Source organism: Nycticebus coucang, chromosome 11, assembly GCF_027406575.1.
Source record: "Nycticebus coucang isolate mNycCou1 chromosome 11, mNycCou1.pri, whole genome shotgun sequence".
Classification (NCBI taxonomy): domain Eukaryota; kingdom Metazoa; phylum Chordata; class Mammalia; order Primates; family Lorisidae; genus Nycticebus; species Nycticebus coucang.
In genome coordinates, this window is record NC_069790.1 from 47,811,430 (window position 1) to 47,822,121 (window position 10,692).

The following is a 10,692-nucleotide window of genomic DNA, read 5'->3' on the forward strand; positions in this document are numbered from 1 at the left end:
AAAACACTAGGGATTCTACTACAAAACTTTTAGAAGTGATCGAGGAATACAGCAATTTCTCAGGCTACAAAATCAACACCCATAAATCTGTAGCCTTTATGAATACCAACAATAACCAAGCCAAAAAAACAGTCAAGGACTCTATTCCTTTCACAGTAGTGCCAAAGAAGATGAAGTATTTGGGAGTATAGCTAACAATGGACTTGAAAGATATCTATAAAGAGAAGTATGAAACTTTAAGAAAAGAAATAGCTGAAGATGTTAACAAATGGAAAAACATACCATGCTCATGGCTGGGAAGAATCAACATTGTTAAAATGTGTATACTAAGCAATATATACAAAGCAATATATAATTTTAATGGAATTCCTATTAAAGCTCCATTGTCATATTTTAAAGATCTTGAAAAAATAATACTTGGTTTTATATGGAATCAGAAAAAACCTCGAATAGCGAAAACATTACTCAGCAATAAAAACAAAGAACGAAAAATCATGCTACCAGACCTAAGACTGTACTATAAATCGATAGTGATCAAAACAGCATGGTATTGGCACAAAACCCGAGAATTAGATGTCTGGAACAGAATAGAGAACCAAGAGATGAACCTAGCTACTTAGCATTATTCAATCTTTGACAAGCCAATTAAAAACATTCAGTGGGGAAAAGATTCCCTATTTAACAGATGGTGCTGGGTGAACTGGCTGGCAACCTGTAGAAGATTGAAACTGGACCCACACCTTTCACCATTAACTAAGATAGACTCTCACTGGATAAAATATTTAAACTTAAGACATGAAACTATAAAAATGCTTGAAGAACATGCAGGGAAAACTCTTGAAAGAATCTGCCTCTATTTTATGAGGAGGACTCCCCAGGCAATCAAAGCAGAAAATACACTACTGGGACCTGATCAAAGTAAAAAGATTCTGCACAGCCAAGAACATAGTAAGTAAAGCAAGCAGACAGCCCTCAGAATGGGAGAAAATATTTGGAGGTTATACCTCTGATAAAGGTCTAATAACCAGAATCCACAGAGAACTCAAACGTATTAGCAAGAAAAGAACACGTGACCCCATCTCAGGCTGGGCAAGGGACTTGAAGAGAAACTTCTCTAAAAAAGACAGATGCACGATCTACAAACACATGAAAAAAAGCTTATCATCCTTAATCATCAGAGAAATGCAAATCAAAACTACTTTGAGATATCACCTAACCCCAGTAAGAGTAGCCCACATAACAAAATCCCAAAACCAGAGATGTTGGGGTGGATGTGGAGAAAAGCGCACACTTCTACACTGCTGGTGGGAATGCACACTAATACATTCCTTCTGGAAGGATGTTTGGAGAATACTTAGAGACCTAAAAATAGACCTGCCATTCAATCCTATAATTCCTTTACTAGGTTTATGCCCAGAAGACCAAAAATCACAATATAACAAAGACATCTGTACCAGAATGTTTATTGCAGCCCAATTCATAATCACTAAGTCATGGAAGAAGCCCAAGTGCCCATCAACCCACGAATGGACTAGCAAATTGTGGTACATATGTACCATGGAATATTATGCAGCCTTAAAGAAATATGGAGACTTTACCTCTTTCATGTTTACATGGATGGAGCTGGAATATATTCTTCTTAGCAAAGTATCTCAGGAATTGAAGAAAATGTATCCAATGTACTCAGCCCTACTATGAAGCTAAATTGTGGCTTTCATATGAAGGCTATAGCCCAACTATGGCACAAGACTATGGGGAAGGGGCCAAAGATGGGAAAGGGATAGGGGAGGTTATGATGGAGGGAGGGTGATGGGTCGGGCCACACCTACTTGCATCTTGGAATGGGTACAGGCGAAACTTACTAAAGGCAGAATACAAATGTCTACATACAATAGCTAGGAAAATACCATGAAGGCTGTGTTGAACATTTTGATTGGAATGTTTCAGATGGCGTATGAAACCAGCACATTGTACCCCTTGATTGCACTAATGTACACAGCTATGATTTAACAATAAAACAAACAAACAAAAAACCCAAAAAACAAATACTGCTCTGCTTTTTGTTATAGAGAAGGACCAAGCAATAAGAACCTTTTCTTTTTTTTAAGGTAGGGATATCCATTAGTTTACTCTGAGCTCTTTGCTGAGGAGAAAGTATTTAGCCCCAAGCGAGGGAAGTGTGGCCTGAGACAAAGGGCATTTCCCTCCCTGATCGCCAACCTCTATTTTTTCTAATTCCCACATTTTGGTTATAATCTCTTCCAACTTTTCCACCAAGGGAAGTCCTAACCTAGAGTAAGCCAGGTTTTCCCCTTTCAGCTAACCTGAAGAAAAGCCCTCCCCCTCCAGCAGACATGCTCTGCCTAGATAGCTATGCCTACTGGACAAGCTTACCCCATTATCTGGAAGTAGTGGTTATGCCCCTCCCTACCCACTAGTGCACTAGAAAGCTTTGGTGATGGGGAAAAAAAAGGAGGGTGGATGCAAAGAGATTAAGAACTTGACCCCTCTATCTTGGCCAAAGAAAACAAGATTAACTGGGCATGAGAAATAAAAAAGAGAACTTGATATTCCACCCTTTTGAGTTACAATTGGGGCAAGTGGGAGAGGGGGGAAGATTTGGAGGGGGATGGAGAACCAGAGGGGCTCAATGGCTGGAAGTCTAGTCCATTTAGTTTTTGTACTGGAAGGGCTCATTGCCAGTTTCATTGAGAAGACACGTGCGGATGAGGGTTCTGTTACCAAGAAGGGGTCGCAGTTGGCAGAGGGACGACGGTCTTCAAAGTAGCCCTTCTTCTCCTGGCCAACAGTCTGGGGAATGAGGATGCTGTCACTACAGTTGGCTACACCAGCAGAAAAGTAGTTGATGTTGGAGGTTTTGTGGAATCCAGTTAGGCGCAGGGCATTGTCCGGGCCCCCCTTGGGATCGTAGGTGCCAACGTGGTACTGGTGCCGCTTGCTTAGTTTCTCAATGGCGTCGTCAATGTACTTCAAACCATTCTCCTCCCGCATGGCCTTCGTGCTGAAGTTGGTATGGCAGCCGTCAGCATTCCAGTTCTCAGGAATGGGCTTGGGATAAAAGGTTGCTATCACTCCAAAGTCTTCACACACACGATGCAAGATGAAACGAGCCACCCAGAGATGATCTCCCATGCTGATTCCTTCACAGGGTCCAATTTGGAATTCCCACTGGGCAGGCATGACCTTGCCATTAGTCCCGGCAATCTTGACTCCAGCATACAAGCAGGCTCGGTAGTGAGTCTCCACCATATCCCTGCTATGGGCTCTGTCTGCTTCCACACCACAGTAATAAGGACCCCGGGACCCAAGGAAGCCATTGGTGGGCCAACCGAAGGGGTGCCCGTCTGTCCCCATCAGTCTGTATTCCTGCTCCATTCCAAACCAGGGGTGCTGGGTGCTCACCATGTCCATTACCCCGTGAACAGGTGTGCCTCAAATTGGTCTCTGCAGGCTTTTCAATATTTGAAAACTTCACAGAACACCAGCTTGTTGGGGTCCTTGTGGAAGGGGTCCCGGAAGATGGCAGCAGGCACAAGATACATGTCACTGTTGGAGTTTCAGACCGTGAAGCACTAGAGCCATCAAAATTCCACTCAGGTAACTCCTCTGCACACTTGGGCTCGCAGTCCAGGGTACGGGTCTTGCAGCGTAGACCTTCTCCCGTACCATCCATCCGGATATACATGGCTTGGGCTTTCTCGCCCTGAGGCAGGGACATACACACATGCTTGATGCCTTTGTTTAAGTGGGAACTTGCTGAGGTGGCCGCGGTGGAAAATGTTTTGGAAGGTGAGCAGGCGGGCAGGTGGGCAGGCTGGGAGAGCCAGGTGAAGAGAGGAGATGAGGCCGATATGCTGCTTAAATGCCCTACTCTTCTCCCATCCCTGACTCTTCTTATTTTTGGATTTTAAGAATTCTTTATATATTCTACATACAAGTACTTTACCGTATTTATGTTTTGCAAATATTTTCTCCCATTCTGGATAATGCCTTTTCTTTTATCACATAGTCTTTTAAAAAGTAAAATTTCTAGTTTAATGAGGTCTAATTCACCCCTCCCAGATCATGCTTTTCATTTTGTATTTACGAAATCTTTTCTTGGGCGGCCCCCATAGCTCAGTAGGTAGGGAGCCAGCCACGTACACCAAGGTTGGCAGGTTCGAACCCAGCCCAGGCCAGATAAAACAACAATTACAGCTGCAACAACAATGAAAAAAAGCTGGGCGTTGTGGTGGGCACCTGTAGTCCCAGCTACTTGGGAGGCAGAAGCAAGAGAATCACTTAAGTCCAGGAGTTTGAGGTTGCGTGAGCTGTGAGGCAAGGACGACAGCTTGAGACTCTGTTAAAAAAAAAAAAAATCTTTGCTTAACTCAAAGGTACAAAGGTTTCTACTGTTTTATTACAGATGTACAGTTTTAGATTTTACATTTAAACTAATGATCTATTTTGAATTCATTTTTATATGTGGTGCGAGCTTCTTTTTTTCTGTTTCTTTCTTTTTTCCTCTTTTTGCATGCAGATATCCAATTGTTCAACCACCATTTCTTTCTTTCCTTTTGTTATTTCAGATTAATATTAGGGTACAGATGATTAGGTTACATTGTATTCATTTATTATTTTTACATTTCTTATTTAATTTTCATTAGTTTACATTATTTCATTTATTATTTTCTGTTTCTTTCTTTTTTTCTCTTATTGCACGCAGGTCTCCAATTGTTCTACCACCATTTCTTTCCTTCCTTTTTTAAATTTCAGATTAATATTAGGGTACAGATGTTTAGGTTACGTTGTTTTCATTTATTAGGTAAAGTCCAAATTGTGATTGTGCCCTTCCCCCAGGTGTGCCATATACCCTTACATGGTGCCTGTTAGGTGAGAGCTCCCAGACCCCTTCCTCCCCGCCCCTTGAGTTTAATTGTGTTTTCCTCTTGTGTGGGTGTGTATTTGCTCATCTACTCTACCATCATTTCTTGAAAGCCTGTCATTTTCTATTGAATAGACTTTGCCTCTTAGTTATTCAATAATCGACTCTGTATGTGTGGGTGAATTTCTGGACTTTGTGTGCTGTTCCATTGATTTATATGTGTCTTTTTAATTGTTCTTTTGCTTATTTTCCCCTTTGTGTCATCTCTGGTCCCATCATCTTCTTCCTGGTATAGAATCATTTTCTGTTTGTGTGTATGTATAGTATGTACATATATGAGATGTACAAATATGTTTTGCATTGTAGTTTTTATATACATGTTCTAATTTAGATAACATTTTTGATCATAGTCCCTATTCTGTTTGAAAATTTTCATGATATTTATTCTTAACATATTTAAGACATATATTTAAATGACTACTCATATTTCTTTGTGTACATTTACCTAACCACTTGTGTCTGTTCCACAGTGAGCATACACCACATTTTGATTATCCATGCCCAGAGTAATGGACACCTTCTGTGTATATGCCTTCAAGTTTCTCAAGCTATCTTTATGCTGGGATGAATGTCCTTGTATAGATAACCTTTGTGAAAAACCTGAAGTTTTTCTGAGGGTGTGATCACTGGGGTGGAAGTTATACACATCCTCAATTTGTACGCTGATTAATTGCTTCCCAGTACAACCGTAACAAATTATACTCCCAGTAGTTGCCCATGAGGATTTATATTTCTTTGCATCCTTGACAACACTTAGTATTTTACCACATCCAAATTTTTCCAGTTCAATGGGTACAGAACCATAATAACTTTAATTTGCATTTCTTGGGTTATTAGTAATTTTGTTCATTTACAGGTAAACTATGTGGGTTTCTCTCTCTCTCTCTCTCTTTTTTTGAGACAAGACTCTCACTATGTCACCCTCAGGAGAGTGCTGTGATGTCACAGCTCACAGCAACATCAAACTCTTGGGCTTAAGCGATTCTCTTGCCTCTGCCTCCCAATTAGCCGGGACTACAGACACCTGCCACAATGCCTGGCTACTTTGGTTTATCTTTCATTGTCCTGTAAGGTTTTCCTTGTTTTTTTTTTTGGTGGTTGTTTTTACCATTTTTTTTTATAATGCCCCTTCCTTTTCCAGAGCTTTCTCTTTGTAGAAGCTCCTTCTGTATCTTAAGGCCAGTGTGATTTTTAATAGAACTTTCTGAAGTTATGGAAATGTTCTGTCTTGGTACTGTCTAATAGAATAGCACTACTCACTTTTGATTATTAAGTATTTGAAAAATGGCTAGTGGCACTAAGGAAGTTCATTTCTTCATTTTACTTATGCTTGACTTTTTTACATTTAAATATTTGCACGTGTCTAGCATGTACTGTACTGAAGAGTGTAGTTCTGGACATTGGTTCACTGGCAGTGCTACATACTGCAATTACTTTCTGAATGGCTGTTATCTATCTGTCTCCTAACTTTTTCTGTGGTTTCTTTCATTAAACAGAAATCCTCACTTTTGATTTATTCAATTACATCAATGTTTGACTTTTAGCATTTAGTGTCAGAATTTTCTTTAATAAGTACTTTCCCACATTGATATAACAAAGATAATATTTTTTTTTCTTTTGGTGTCAGTTAATGATCCAGCCTTATTTTTCTCTGTGCAACCATACAGTTTCCCCTACATAATGTACTAATCCCTTTTTAGCTCATTACTTTATGGAGCCTTATTCATCATCTATTAAAATTACATTTATATCTTTCTGAGCTCTGAATGCTTTGCTTTGGGTTATTTCTCTGTTCTTGTGCCTATCCCACAGTGCTTTTACTTTTGTAGTTCTGAACTATCTTAATAATTAACCGGACAAGTACCTGAATTTTTGGCCATCTTTTTTCAAAATTGCCTTTAATTTTTATAGATATTAATCTTTAATATGAGCTTTTTAAAAAATGATGCTTTTTTATTAAGGCCTAATTTACATAAAGTATACACCTCAGTGAATGTGTATACTACAGTGCAACTACCATCTAGATTAAATGTTGAATATTTCCACCACCCTCAGAATCTTTTAAGTTATTTTTTTTTTATAATCAATACTCCTTTATTCCCAGACATAATTAGCATTCTGAATTCTATATTTATAGGTTGGTTATGTACACCTTTGGTCTGACTCTTTTCAATCAACATTAATGTTTCTGAGATTCAATCATATTATTGCATCTATAACTAGTTTTTATGGCTATTTTTCATTTTATGAATATACCACCTTTTATCCAACTTTCTGTCAGGGTCCTGCCCCAGGTGCAGGGTCTGCTAAGACCTGTGGATCTGGTGGTGACTGACTAAAGAAATATAAAGTTAGAAATGATGAGAAAGAAAGAGACAAGATGCACTGAATAGAATTTTCAAAAGTGGGAACTCAGGGAACCACCATCTGCTTGTGCGGTTCCAGCAGTGGTTCCAAGTGTCAGTTCCACTCAGCTTTTATTTTAGGCTATTTGCTCATTATCTCAAAAGGTAAGCTGAGGAAGGGAGCAAAGACTCCAGCAGTTTCTCTGAGTGAGCCTATCAGCTCCTGTTATTTCTATATTATTTACTTTAAGGGTATGAGCAGTCTTGAGAAATCCAGAACCTGAGTCTTGTATGGGGGTGGCCTCCTGTCTGAGGTCACACACGCAGATTCCTGGGTAGGTGTTAATCTCCACTAGTTCACTATGGAGTAAAACACCACTGATGTCAATCTCCTCTGAAGAATTGGTGGGAGATAGGAATTTTCCTCTCATCACCACCAGAGAGGGCCTTCCTCTGTGGCAAGGGATATAAGCCTTCCAACCTATATTTCACAGCTCAAGCTATTCCCTTGATCTCTGCCCAGCTAAATACAAATCTCCACAATGGGTATTTGCTTTGACTGTTTACTGGGCAGGAAATGGCCTAGTTAATGTATCTTTCCAGGCCTTGCCACAGCATCTTCTGTGGCCATGATTCCTTAGAGTGTTTACAGACCCAACAGGGTGTTAGTAAGCTGTATCCCCAATAGGCCAGAGCTCTAGGAAAAGCAGGAATCTTACTTAGGTAAGAAATTTAGCAGCTGACTTTCCTTTGTTCAGATTCATTCAGCTTACTTTTTAATTTTCCCCTTTTTCTGGGGGTGTTTTCCCTTGCCAAGAATGGGGTCTTCAGTCCTCATTCTGCCTGCAATTTCCCCTGGATGGACATTTGGATGGTTTCTAGTTTTGAGATATTTAATGATGTGCTGATAAACTGGCTCTCTGAGAAGACAAAAATACTGACTTGTAGCATTTTCTGATCCTCCTGGCATAAATAGTTCCCCAATAGCCAAGTCTGGGCTGCATGACTTAATAAACTTGCAGAGTTCCTTGTGAGCTCTATAAGCTGATTCAAATATATACCTAAAACTATTATAAATAACATTATTTTGAATATGAGGTGAGGCAATTAATTTTGCAAACTCATCATACAAAAGGTGCTCTAGACATTGTGCTATCACTACTCTTCAAGGTTTTCCCCTTGGGAAGCTGTAGGCCAATGCCAGTTCCTAGCCCAGAGCAATTTTGGAACTTTTTTTTCAGGAATGGCCATGAGGGTGGTTGTTGTATGGTCACCAAATGGCCAAGGTGAGTATAGTGATATTCAGCAATGAGTTTGTGAACTTAATTGTCTGACCTGTATCTTTATACAAGTGTTTTTTTTTTTTTTTTTTTAACATTTGAACTAATTAATTTGAATATGGGGCTAATTGTGAAATTTCTGGGTCATAGGATAATTGTATTTTGAATTAGCAGAAACTGGAAAATTTCCTAGTTTGCTGATAATTCTTAACAACAAGCAGAATTAGAAACTTTGTTTTCTTCATATATTGACACAATCTTATGATTTATTTTTACTTGATTGCCCCACGGGAAGAATTATAGAGATATTTCTAGTGTTAAACTTTACATACAATGAAAATATCAATCCTATTTGATTATAGTATAATCTTTTTGAACATGGTTTTGGATTCCATTGCCTAATGTTTTGAGAAGCATTTTACATGTATACTATACATTTTTTCCTGAAATACAAAAATATTAGATTAAAAATTAAATTATATAAATTAGAATTCACATACTTTCCATAAAATTTCTATTATTGCTTATTTTTTAACTTGACTTTTCATTTTCTTTAGGGCCATAATCCTGAAACCATTGTTTTCAATCCTGTCAGTGCATTAAAATCACCTGTAGAGTTTTTGCAACACTTCTAGTTCTTTACCAGGATAAATCAGAGTCTCAGGGGTTAGAACCCAAGCACACCTATTTTTAAAGTTCCATGGGTGATTTCTGTGTGCATCCAGAGTTTTGATTCACTGTTCTGAAAGATGTTGAAGTATAAGGTAGGATGTCATCAATGTTGGGGAATGGCTATGAGAATCATATAAGTTATCACTCTCAGCTCACAGAGAATCTACTGTGCAGGAGATGCCTTAGTGATTATGAAATACACATGTACATCATATATACACACACCTTAAGATTCTCTTATAAGATGAAACTCTATTTTTGAAGCATTTTTATATGAGGTATTTAGTACTGAAACATGTTAAGCCTTAAATTGCCTTAGTTTCCTAAGAAATTTTTGATTTCAACTTCTCCAGCTATTTCAGAATCATCAGCAATTATCTTCACCTGCTGATTGCAATTTGTCAAAATGTGGCTGAGAAGAGGGTTGGATGGACCCCACACCCGCTTCTGGCTCTAAAGTTCTAAGATTCTTAGAAAGTGTTAATTTGCATATTTGGCTTTATTCATTAGTTTTACAGTTCACCAACTACCTAACTAGTAATTTCAAGGTGGAACTAATTTTTTTTCCATTTTTTCTTCCATCTTTCCTTTTCCTTTCTTGTCTGAAGAGTTATACACAAAGTTCCAAGTGAGGGACAATTGCAATCCCACAGTCTCACTAAGTCCTTTTGATTTTTCTACTAGGAAAAGGCAAGATTTTCAACTTTATTCTCTCCTCCTTTCTTGCTGCAAATAGGTTTTCCTTGTATTTATTCATTCATCTCTGTCTCCATCTCCCATTCACCTGCTTCTGTGAAAGGTATTTAATAAAACTATTTTCAAAATACCATGATTCCTAATAAAGCAAAGTTTTGTATATTAAGGTTATTTGGGGTAGATTGGATAGGGTAGCTTTTAAGTCCATCAACAGGAGAACCTCTTTATATATCTTTTCTTTTGCTCCTCAAAGTCTGGGTTGTTATGAGACAACTGAGGCCTCAGAGGTACCCAAAGTCACCAAGTAAATTGACTGTAAGTCTAAAGTGTCAATTCAGGTTTATCAACTTCTGGGCCTCCTCAAAGAGGAATAGACACAGTCTTCATTAGATGTGTTGAACGCAACTGCATTTTGGAGCACTCATAGACAATTGTCAGGTATGGTCCCACTCAGCAAATTCGAGAAAGGCATACAAATTGTTAGGAATCAGCTTGGAAGAGTGGAAAGAATATAGCAACAAGAAAGGTGAGTCTTTGCTGTCTTGTTTCTGACTGTTTTTGAGGAAGGATTTTTATTTTTAGAGCTTCAGTTTCCCTTTCTCAAAGATGGAAGACTAATATTTTCCCACTTATTTCAAATTCCTATGAGGAAATAGATATTAAAATTCTTTGAAATTTGAAAAGTACAAGCCAAATGAAAATTTATGGATGGCAAAGTGAAATCACTGGAAAGAAAGTGATCTTTTTGCAGGAT

The 10,692-nt window shown here is 38.5% G+C and overlaps 1 pseudogene; it reads right to left on the bottom strand.

The window, feature by feature from the left end:
- Positions 1-2,671: 2,671 nt before the first annotated feature.
- Positions 2,672-3,754, bottom strand: LOC128598868 (glutamine synthetase-like; annotated as a pseudogene).
- Positions 3,755-10,692: the final 6,938 nt, after the last annotated feature.